The 12,629-nt window shown below is 37.5% G+C and overlaps 1 long non-coding RNA gene across 1 annotated transcript; it reads right to left on the bottom strand.

Moving 5' to 3' along the window:
• Positions 1-6,639: 6,639 nt before the first annotated feature.
• LOC121253914 lies at positions 6,640-12,417 on the bottom strand. Its single transcript, XR_005938530.1, has 3 exons — positions 12,351-12,417; positions 11,468-11,619; positions 6,640-6,650 (listed from the first exon to the last, which is right to left on the bottom strand). It is a non-coding gene; the product is annotated as an uncharacterized LOC121253914 (long non-coding RNA).
• Positions 12,418-12,629: the final 212 nt, after the last annotated feature.

Raw genomic sequence — 12,629 nt, 5'->3', positions numbered from 1 at the left:
ACAGAAGGAGAAACCGAGACTTGGATGAGAAAGAAACCCTTACCAGTCGAAAAAGGAGGGGATGCGAAATGATGCCCGTGTGTTGCAGATGGAAACCGAAATGCAAAAATGGAGAGAAAACAGAGTGCAACAGACAGCGACACTCGGGAAACCAGAGGCAACGCAGCAACAGAAATCCACGTGAGGAGGTCTAAGGCAAGGGATTCGGAAACTCAAACTAAAGCCAACAACAAGAAATACAGATGAAACTGAAAAGAAAAGAGAGACGTGCGCGAGAGAGATGCGGGAGAAACTGAAACAGAAAAATGCGGAAAGAAACGGAAGTTGAAGAAGAAAACACTCACCTAAAAAACGACGTCGTTCGGGATTCTCACTAAACACGAAAATGGCTGGGCCATTTTCACGCACTGATCCGGGCCACTTTGATGAAGAGGCAGGGCCTTACAATTAGGTTCTCTGTATCGCTTGTACCACGGTTATCTTTATCGTTGTATTGTTTATTAAAGATTTGAAAAATGACTAGTGCTGTCGAAGGCCCTCCTCTCTAATTATCTAGCCCTAAAAAACATAAACAAGGACAAGGTTAATAATAGCACAGAGGAGGTACTAGCTAGGGAACGAATACAGAGAATAGGGATAAAGATGAGAGAAAGAAAGACGAGGGATATAATTGGTGAAAAAAAGAGTATTTTTCCACTAAATTAAATAAGTTTATGGAAGAACCTTCTTTTTCCCTTAAACTACCGGAGTGATTGAAACCTTTTTTTATTTTTCCGTGGCAAGTAAGCTTTCATCTGGTATGATGGTAGGCAATAACATCATTTTCCGTGAGAAGAGGTTGTGGTAAAAAGTGTTTACTCATGACATATTTTCGTGAAAAAAGTTATCTTTGGTATTTTCAATAAAATACTTACCTGAGAAATATACACGTTTCACAAAATATTTCGTCGGAAATACTTATTTACGAAATCTTATCACGGGAAATAATCACTTCCAACCAAAAAAATAAAGGTATTTGCCATGAGTTGCATTCGCGGCAAATACTAAGAGATTTTTGAAAAAAAAAAAGTTATAAAATAAAAAAAATGATTGAAAGCCAAAAATAATCATAGCAAATAGTCTAATATAGGTTAAAATAAATATATCTGAACCTTAGAGATCCAAATTCACACTTATATGAATTTTAAAAAACAAACATGCAAGAATATGCTAACATTCACAAGAAAAACTTCTAATAAGAACCTAATTTATACACATAGACCACACAATCACAAAACTTTACAAGTTACAATTCATAACTCCACCAATAGTGGGGTGTGGTTTAAAAAAATCCACTTCATCCAAACTTCAAAGCTAATGGCATAAAAGGAAATTAGACACAACAATTGATAGAGGGTTCTTTTTTCCCATAACTAAATGCAAAGAACAAGTTCTGGTAACTTGACCTATAAAATCCCTCCATTGCAAAGATCAGGTTCTAGTAACTTGAACATTTCCATTGCAACACATGTTTGCAAACTTGAGCATAAGAACCTGAAGCAAAATTATTTAGAAAGAAGACATGAAAAAGCTAATCACTTGATTACTCCCAAACTAAATAATCTGAAAAGCATAAATTTTTAGAGTCCGGTGCTTCAGTTTAACAATTCTTACGAGTACTTATCTTAATAGCTCAAAGAAATCAAGTGACAAAATCATCTTATAGGATAGAGGAGATTAAAGTGACAAAAATCATATGCGCTGATAACTTATGATAACAGAAGCATTTAAGAACTTTATGTAATTAATAAACTAATGCCTATGCTCCTTCGCAGACTACAAGTGAAGTGTGGATTGCAAGGTCCAAGTAATGAATTCAAGCACAGCAAAAAGGGTAAGATAAACTACAAAAATCAATTAGTTGTCACAAAAAAATTCTTGGATCATACGTAATGGAAGACTTTATTAATAAAATTAAAACAAAGGTAGCATCCCACGCTTGCAAGTATACAGAAGGAAGGCCTGACTAGAAATAGAAAAAGATACATGAAAAGAGGGGTAACAAAAAACTCTAGTGCTTGAAATTTCAGAGTAGATCATCTATCTCAATATTGATGGGTGAGTGGCCTCAACCCATTTATAAGAAAGCTTTTCATTGATACTTTGGAAAATTGGTTGATACTTGATACAAAGAACACAGTGGCATTTAGTGAGGAGGAAGCAAAAACTAGAATTGCAAGTCTCAAGAATGAGGGCATCGGTTTCAAGTTTCAGAAGCCGTAAAAGTGATATGAGCAGCAGAAACAGCTTATTTATCACTTGCAACATAGTTATACACTATTTATCACTTATCCACATTGAAAAGTGATTCAGTTAATTATTAAAGCATTAAAAAACCTAAGAAAATGGAGTTGTACCTCTGATTTGGCACCAGATTATCCTTAAAAACATGTTTTCCAGATTGAGATTTCTCATTTGGAAACTTGATTGAAGTATGAGCAGGGCAGAGCATGAGAAAGCTTTCCTGCAAGAAACAAAATAAAAACCCATTAATAGTTAAAGCTAAGCACATTACATTGAAAATAAAAACTTGATCTTTGAACCTCTTGTTAAAACTTGTGGGTCACAACCAATACATCCACAAGTGTTCATCCACAAATGTCTCTTTTTTTTTTTTTTTGATCTGTACATGGACAGTTATGTTATGGTTCACATTGAGATTCTCATGAACTGACTGAGATTTCATGGCAGTTGAGCATTGACCCTAACCATAGAGTGGAAAAACTGCCAATAAGAAACAGAGGAATAAGACGTTTATATATAATGCTAGCTAGAATAATAATAGTTTTATTGTTAATGTAAGCATCCATGGGCACAGGAGATCACCCACAAGTCATCAAATTGTTGCCATTAATCTATCATTATATGCAGGCCAGCCATAAAGCAATGTAAGCACATTTTCCATTCACATTTTCTGCAGTCCGATCAATTGATAAGATATAACAATCCTATATTTTTTTTATTTTTGATATGAGTATAACAATCCTATATTTCCTTTACAATTATAAATATATAAGAGTTAAGCATAATATTCTTACGAAGACGTTATTGAAATTTTCAATCCCATCATCTTTCAAAAAACCTCTAGGCTCCATCAAGGCATTAAGGAGAAAGCTCATTGTCACCAAAAGAACCTAGCAGTTCACTAACCTAAGAACCGACAGAAGGCAAAGAAAATAAGCACCAAGGCACAAAAAGAAATAAAAATCAATTCATGGTAATGTGCCCATACCAAATCTCTAATCTTCAGAGGCCCGACATACTCTTCAAAGCACAAGACAAAGACAACAATAGTTATTTATCACTCCAACCATACAAGTGAAGTCACTCCATTCCATCTTCTCCATTGAAATCCAAATAGGCTATCGCCCAACCAACAAACCAAAAACATACAGCATGCTTGCTGCCCAAAGGAATTTTAATACATTTATCACTTGAACCCAAAGGAATTTTAATTCATTTAGTGCAGAGAGAACTTTACAAATTTCCAAACATCATTGTACATCACTTTCCTGCACCTCTCTGCTTGCCTCACTCCAGTTTTTGTTAGGATAGATAAGTTTGAGCTTCCCTGTCATGTATACTAACCAATCAAGTTAGTATACATGAAACTTAAAATCCTTTTAAAAATCTTACATAACATAAATCCAAGGCAAACAAGGCATGGACACCTTCGATGACGATATTGACATACTAGTAAGTCATGTTGTTGCTTTTTCAAAATCATACGCACCACCAGTCATAGAACTATCATTTTGAACATTTTCTGTCATAAAGTGTTATCAAAATCAAGACCGAATTCCAGAAAATATACCACTCCATTTTTAGTATGACTACCAAATTACCACAGTTGTCAATTCATCCCCAATGTGAACAATTATCCATAATCTACCCATTGTTAATATTTGACCATAAAAATGAAAAATATGTGACATCTCACAATCTTAACTTTGGATCTTAAAAGTGCTTTCATCTCCTCATCTCTCTTTTCATCCTCGACTAGCCCAAAACCATTTTCAGAGCAGACTCAAAACCCTGTGAGGTGCAATTGAGTGGTTGAAAACATTTGAAATAGTAAATTTACATAGATACAAATTTGCCTAGGCCCTCAACACCATACCATACACGTCTATATACACTAAAATAATGCACTTGAGATACAAATTTGCGGGAGGTGTTGTTGCGTCCATAGGTTGCTCGTGGTGGTGGTGCGTCTTGGCTGGGGCCAGCGATGGTGACTCATGGTAGCGGGGGAAGGCCACTGTAATAAGAAAACAGTGGGGGTGTGTGGCGGAGACCTACGAGAGACACCGTGCAAGGGAGAGAGATGCGGGAGCTGGAGTGGAGCGACGGTTGGTGACTGGCAGAACCGTAGGGCGGTTGAGGGTGGCGATGGCCATGGCTGGAGACGACGGAGGTGCACGGATCTGCTGGGATTCGAGAGGAAGAGGGGGAGAGAGAGAGAGTCGGTGAGAAGGTGAGGGGCTGAGGGGGAAGATCCATGGTGACTCGACGGCAAGGAGAGGCATTTGCAGTGGCACAACATGGAGGAGAGGCTCGACAGCTACAGGGAGAGAGAGGGAGGGAGAGAGAAAGAGAAGAGTATCTCGTGGGTGTTTTTGGGGGGGTGAGAATGGAGCGGGGGATTTAATTTTATTAGTATTTGTGGCAGGTTGTTATCGCCAAAAAATCTGATAACGTTGTCAAAAACACTAATAACCCAAAGGTTAGTCTATTTGTAGCAGAAAAACATTGTCGCAAATTATAATAATCTCGTCTCAAAAACTAACAACCCATGAGGACTATTTACGGCAAGAAAATGTCACCGCAAAAACTAATAACCTTGTGGCAAAAACTAATAACCCACAAAAGAAAGATATTTTGGGTAATTTTATTTGCGGCAACTTTTAATCGCAGCAAAAAGCATTTATTTCATGGCAAAATTGTTTTCCCACGAAGTTTTAATTGCCAACGTGATCTCGCGGCAAAAGGCTTGTATTTTTTCCCACAAACAGTTTTCGTGTCATCAACCTATTATTTGCCACGATCGTATATCGTGAAAAAAAAATTCGTGCGAAAAACCCATATTTGTTGTAGTGATAGTACTATTGGAAGACTAGGAATCCTAGTTAAAAAAAACATATTTTATTTGATTAAAATATAAAATATGACCAATAACTCTGTAAAATATAAAGATTGAAAGGGTAGATAAAAAATTGATAGTAAATAATATTTTATTATTATATAGAGTTTAGATGGATAATCCAATGTGAAATTAAACGTTGAGTAGGATAGACAAAAGGCAAAAAGTGTGATATTTGGCAAACTAATTTAGCTAATTAGATAGCCAAACTGATCATGCTAGTGCTTTGGGGTAAAATATATGATTTTATTTTCACTGACATATTTGAAGCATGACCATAGCTCTTATGTTAACCCTTAAGCTATCCTAAGACGTTGTTTAAAATGCTCATGACAACTCATAAATTATGCTAAATTGTTTGTAGTGTTCATGGTAACTCATAAAATATGCCAAGTTGTTCGAAGTGCTTATGGCAACCTCTCAATTATGCTAAATTCGTTTTGATTGTCACTTTTTGCCTTCATCTGCAATATACATTGCTGGTATTTATACCTGAACTATTAACCAAGTTAGATTCCTCAGATCGAGTTGGATGCATTTGCTTTATGTGCAATTAACCAGCGGAGTCTTGGAAAAAAGAAAAAACTAAAAAAGACAAGAAGGAAAAGTGGCCCAACTTTTTCTTCACCTTCAAGTGTGTTTGGCTTGCTGCTGCTACCATCTCTTTTTATTTTCAATAAAACTTTTTTAATCACCATTTTATCAACTCTCCTATGAGATTTTAGCATCTATAAGTTTTCCAATTTTTCTTTGTGGCACCCTCGAACCCCACTTGGGCTAGATGAAGCAGGAGTTGCGACGTCAGGATGTTGGCCGCTTGGGTCAAACACCCCTTGCAATACCGAGAAAGTTTAGTGCAAAGTTAACTCACAATGGAAAAAAAAGGTAATCAATTAATTTTAACAGTACTAGAAAAAACAAATTTACAACTCCAACAAAATAATCCATAAGCCACCAGTCTCCCAATCCCCGACATAAAAGTTATACAATCATCTAACTAATTAAAAGGAAAGCACCAGACAACGCTACGTAAGGAGAAAAGTACCCAAGTCTTCACTCCTCAGGTGGAGTCGATTCTCCAACCTCATACCGTCCTCTACATCAAAATCTACAGTTCCGCAATAGGTGGGAACACCACAATGAGATTTCACAGTCTCAACAAGTAAACCCAATAGAATGATACCTAAAAACACAAATATAGAAAAAGTGGACATATCAGAGCATTTGAAAAATGAGACCTTTCAACAGTGCACGAAACCAATATCCTTCTTAGCAATTTATAGAAAACGCCACGCACACCAAAAATCCACATTTCCATTTTTAAAGCATCCATTCAATTATGCATGCACCATGGTCTCCCCTATAGACCATCTACACACCCTGGCTCCCTTCGTCACTCCATGGGTAATGACCGTGCATGTGACTTCGTGATGAATGGTGCCCAGCTTTGTTTCTGGCTCATACATGACTAGGCATTCTCTAGCATCTGCCAGCAGAGAGGCCATGAAGTTGGCACAAGAGCGTTGCCATCTCATCTGAGCCCATTGTTACTTGGCGACAACACAGGGGACATTAATCAGTTTTACACGCTTCCGAGTAACTAGAGGAGCTCCATCGAGATAATGCCCAATCTTGGTTTGGGGTTGTGATCCACATAAAGTCCATAAAATCAAATTATTTACGCATGCACCATGGTCTTCCCAATAGAGCATCCACACACCCTGACTCCCTTCACCAAACCATGGGTAACGACCGTGCATGTGACTTCTTAACGAGTGATGCCCAGCTCTGCTCCCAATGCATACATAACCAGGCATCCTCTAGCCTTCGCCAACAGAGAGGCCACAGAGTCGGCACGAGAGCGTTACCATCTCGTTTGAGTCTGTTGTTGCTCGGTGACAACCCAGGTGACGTCACTCAGTTTTATACACTCCTGAGTAACCAGAGGAGTTCCACCAAAATAATACCCCATCTCGGTTTCGAGTCAAGATACGCACCCACCCACAAAACACGTATTTAATAAATGATACTAAAAATACAATTTTCCAATTTCACAGCACAACTAGAGAACATAGCACAATTAGCAAATTAATCACGGCAGAAACGGATCAAAGCATACCTAATACAATCAAGATAATTAACAATAATAATAATGCAGATGCGTGAACAGGCAAATATTGGATGACATGACAATAATATATCAACCAATGGCCAAACAACACACAGGTTCACATATTCACAAATCACAACCACACACGATTCCCAATGCTTCACCTAGCCCTTAGACAACAGATCATCACCAACTAAAGTTATTATCCCAATGCTCCATAGGCCCTCGACCACTAAACCAATCACAACCGGACTGCAATAAAAATATAGTTTCCCAATGTAAGTATTCTAAAGGTGAGTCTATGGTTTTACTTACAACGCAGACGACAATTTTCTTGATGATCGAGCGCATCGTCTAAGAGATCTAGTGAGTGTGTGTGCGCATTGTGTGGTGGCACGGCGGCAGCAACGAGACACTGTGACGAAGGCAAATTTAGGCAGATTAGTGGGGACCCACAACTGGGGAAAAACTTAAGGGTGATTAAACTAACAAAAAGGAGGTTGAGAGAAGGACTTACACGATAGAGGGTGGTGGTGGGTGGCGGAGCACGATGAACAGTGGCTGATCTGGGCAAAAAGTGAGAATCTACGGTTGGGAAAGTAGTGGGTGGTGGTCCTTATGAATACAGAGTGTGGGGAAGGGGGAACTTGCGGTGGTTGATAGTGGTTGGCAATAGTGCAACTCTGTGAGAGAGAGAGAGAGAGAGAGAGAGAGAGAGAGAGAGAGAGAGAGCACTTTAGGCATGGGTTTTGGGCGGATCTAAGAGGGGAGAGGTTGAGTAGGAACTGAAGGGGTAGGGGGGCTGCTCAGATGACCTTCGCTGAGCAGTGGAGTGTGACAATTCATTGTGGTAGCGTCTTAATTACGGGACATAGATCTAGAGACAGAGGGAGGGAGAGATCTATGGGAAGAAGGGCGAGATCGAGGGGGGTTAAGAGGGAAACCGCAGGGTAAGGAGTAGTGGCGGCAATGGTTGCAACAAACAACATGATGAGAGAAAGAAAGAGAGAGAGAGAGAGAGAGAGAGAGAGAAAGCTAGAGAGAGAGACAAAAACAACAAGCAGTAGAGACAAGGTAAGGGCAATGAATACAAAGACCGAGAGGGAAGAGCTGCCTTGGCTGACATTGGATGGCGTGGTATGGTTGGATAGGAGGCGGTAGGAATGGTTTTCAAACCCAAAATGGATATGGGTTTCCATATGAGAGAGGGTGGTCGACGGAGGGGTGGAGACGTTGGAGTGGCTTATAGATGAGGAAGGCTGTAGTGGTCGGACGGTGGCAGAGGAGACAGCGGCAAGGTCATAGTGACAAGAAGAAGAAAATGGAAGAGAATGGGGGTTTGGGGGTGGTACGGTGCATGAGAAGGAAATGGGTTAAAAGAAGAAGAAAAAAAATAGGAAAAAAGGAAGGTAGGGTTTTCAATTCCTTAGGCCAAAACCACATAGTTTTGGTGGAAGGGCTGGGCTTTTCTCATCAGCTTATGGGCTCACAATTGGGCTGGGTCTTAAACTTGCTTCCGCTCACACTAAAAAGAACCCACTTAATCCACATATTTGGGCTCCACCTCACTAAAAATACATGTATTCCCAGACTTGGGCTCCACATGGGTTGGGCTTCACATTCTTCCTCTTGTCAAGCCATTTTTGTTTAGTATTACCACCATCCTCAGTTGGTGTTTCCATATCTCTACTTTTTCAGCTGCTATAGGATCCTTGGATGATAATATGCAGTTTCCCCCCACCTGTAGTGCTTGTTTTGGGGCTTGCAATGGCTTTATCTTGTTGCCTTGATTTTCCTTGATGCTATTCTATTGCCTAGACTATTATTGGAAGATTCCTGCATAGGATGTTTTTGTTTTCTATGCTCTCTGTGAGTGTAGGGAAGATGCTAATTAGCTTAATTGCAACATGAAAAGCTTGAAGCTTTATTTTTCTTCGTAGTTTTCAATAAAATTATCTTTCTGACTTGACAGAAAATTAAGAACCCAATTATAAATGGAAATGGAAGACTCCTTGGAAGCATACCTTTTTACTTTTATTCATCAATGTCAGCCTAAAGAAATTGCAATTGAAGTAGTTTCCTTTGATCACATCTAGATTCTATATTTTATTAATGTTTTACACTTTTTCAACATATATTCAGGATGACATATGCTAAATAAGGTTAATTCGAATACCTCAAGGAGTAAAATTCTCACAAGCTTGAGTCTTTGCTCGTCTTATGACCCACGTTAAATTATGGTGATTGCACCTCTATGTCGCTTAGGAGGCTACTAGAGTCTCCTAAAAAAGTTTACACTTCAAGATTAAGAGATCTAGATGGTTTCTCTAGAAAATTGTAGAGAGAGATGATAGCTTTTCTTTTGTACATTCACTTTTTCACTCTTACAATTAATGTATGTAAAACTCTCATTTATAGAATTTTCTAATGGGTGATTAATTAACTTCCCAGAAGTTAAGTAGTAGTGGTGAGGAGTTAATTAACTCATAGTGGTGGGGAGCTAATTAATAACTTCTTGATTTTTTTGACATTTTTCAGGCTATTTTATATTAACTATTTATATAGGGACACTATATTAGAATATTTTTGTAGTTTGGGATGTGAGCCGGGTGAACAACAGTAGTATCGGACATTTTTTTATTCAACCATAAGGAAACAAGCAGTTATTAGAAGAAAAGACTATGGGGAGGTTTGAATAGTGAATTGAGATGAGATGAAAGTTAAAAATTAAATAAAATATTGTTAAAATATTATTTTTTAATATTATGTTTGTTTTTGGTTTTGCAAAAATTGAATTATTTATTATATTTTATGCGAGAGTTTCAAAAAATTATAATAATTAGATGAGATGAGTTGAGATGATTTTTCAATCCAAACAGTCCTATAGCTTCCAGGCCACTGTTGCTCTCGACTTTTATAGTTAAGGGGATGCATGGTTTTAGTCACAAATAGGTATGCTTCCAAGGAGTCTTCCATTTCCCTTTATAATTGGGTACTTGATTTTCTGTCAAGTCAAAAAGAGCAGTTTTATTAGAAACTGCAAAGAAGAATAAAGCTTCAAGCTTTTTATATTGCAATTAAACATCCTATGCTGAATCTTCCAAGAATACACTACAACAGAAAGTGACTTTTCCCGTGATGATGTTTGTCCATATGACCCCCATTTAATGCCAGAAATGTGTTTTTCTGGCATTTTCAAGTCGTAGCAATTTCGTCAGAGATAACTGGCCCAACATACTAATAGTTCTTGCAATCTCAATTTCTGTCCAAAAAAGTTGCTTTTCTGGCATGACCAAATCCTTAGATAAACTGTAAATTTTGCCATATATTCGGGGCCCAGGAGGTGGTTTCCTAGCCAGAAAAAACATATTATGGTGGCTTCTCTCGCCAGATTTGAGCATTTCTATCCATAATATACAGTAGGAAATAAGGATTTTCAGTGAACTATTTTCGTCAAATATGTATATTTTTGGCGACAATGAGTATTTCCTGTACATGATTTATGTCCATAATATCTATGCAAGAATTAGCCTTATTTTATTTGTAACCAAATTGTGTCGTCAGAAATAATCTGTTTCTTGCAATTTGTTTTTGCGAGAATTACGGACTTGTGGCATGTATAGGTCCTTTAGAAATGTACAACACCGATAAAAAAAGCTCACCATAAATAACTAATTTTGACAGGAACACAAACGTCATAAATGTCCTTGCAGTATATTCAAATAATTTATTTTCTTGGACATGCTTAATATGCCGGAAAATATATTAAATTATTATTATTTTTACAATTGCTAGGGCTTACATCCATTAAATTATATGCAGTTGTAATTGGTTTTGGATTTTGTGTTTCGACATTGCATAATAAGGGATAAAAGCAAATTTTATACTGAACCACGTGGTTCAGTATAAAATCTGTCTTAAGCTGTGTACTTCATGAATGCCAATGTAGTTTTAACCAAACAATGACCAGCATAAATCCAAAATTATACCCAAAACACTACAACAGAAATAAGAGTTGGATATATCAACATGCATATATTGAAATAACAGGATATAGATGCTTTAAGTTAATACATGCATACTATTTTGTGTAAAAGAACCAATACATGTTTGTTCTACTGGGGAGTCCATTCTATATGTGTTGTGGAAGTCACGCTATATCGTGCATCTCGTACAAGGCTGGGGAGTTCATTCTATATCCTGTAATGAAGAAGAATGAAGATCTTCTTCCTAAACAGCATGCATGGAGGCTTGGATTCTTGGTTCTTTGTTCTGCTCGGGCACTCGAATTTTACCTGATGGGATCTTTAGTCCCTATAATTGATAGCTGCAATATTAGATAAAGATTGTCAAATATCAGTGTACATGTAAAAGGTCTCCAATTCTAGACTCGCAACCAGTCCATATTTTGTACTTGTTCCAAAATTTTCATCATTAACCATGCGTGTCCTGATACCCACAGATAGCCCCACAACTAAATTTCATCTCCTTGGTAATAATGTAACTCCAAAATAGAGGAGGTATAATGTGTAAAATCACCGATTGTTGTGCATAGTGTGTGCTTATGAAAAATTATATGCCAACATCGATAGAGAAATATAAAAAGCAGAGTGCATATTAGTCTATGACAATTCCAGTTACGTAAGTTTATAACAGTGTAACATCTAATGCAAATCATTGTATTTTCACCCACCTATTTAACAATCTCTTCCATATTAGATTGACTTTTATCACTCTTCCCACAGTTTGTGAAAAGCCCATATGTGTTTCAAACACATCTCATTAGCATTCTAATGCTACTTGTGCCCTCGATTCATAGTCAAGCCACTATAACTTTAGCATTTTAGTATTGAGTGACCATCATTCAACTGGAAGAGTAATTTATATATGTTCCATGTAAAAGTTATGAACTTGATTTTTGAACTACAATTCAATTAATCTATAAAGATCATATAGTCATCTAACATTTTCTAATCTAGAACATGCAAATAAAATAGCAGTGTGCAATTTCAGGGGGAAGATATTAAAAAACTGAGAGCATTAGGTTTAATATCATACCTGTACCATGCTAAGCCATACCACTTTGCTATTGTAAATCCTATCTTTCCATGGGCCTACTATCAAACACTACAACAGAATGTGTATTTTGTGACAGAGAAAACTGTCACAAAAAAATGGCAAACCGTCACTAAAAATTTTTGGTGACGGTTTGAAACCGTCACCATGACCGTCACCTAAAGTGCGTCACAGAAAACATTTGGTGACGGTTTACTGTACAACCGTCACAAAAAATATTTTTAGTGACGGTTGGAAGTGTTCCGTTCGGTACAACGTTCG

Source organism: Juglans microcarpa x Juglans regia, chromosome 3D, assembly GCF_004785595.1.
Source record: "Juglans microcarpa x Juglans regia isolate MS1-56 chromosome 3D, Jm3101_v1.0, whole genome shotgun sequence".
NCBI lineage: Eukaryota > Viridiplantae > Streptophyta > Magnoliopsida > Fagales > Juglandaceae > Juglans > Juglans microcarpa x Juglans regia.
This window is presented reverse-complemented; position numbering and strand designations above follow the sequence as displayed.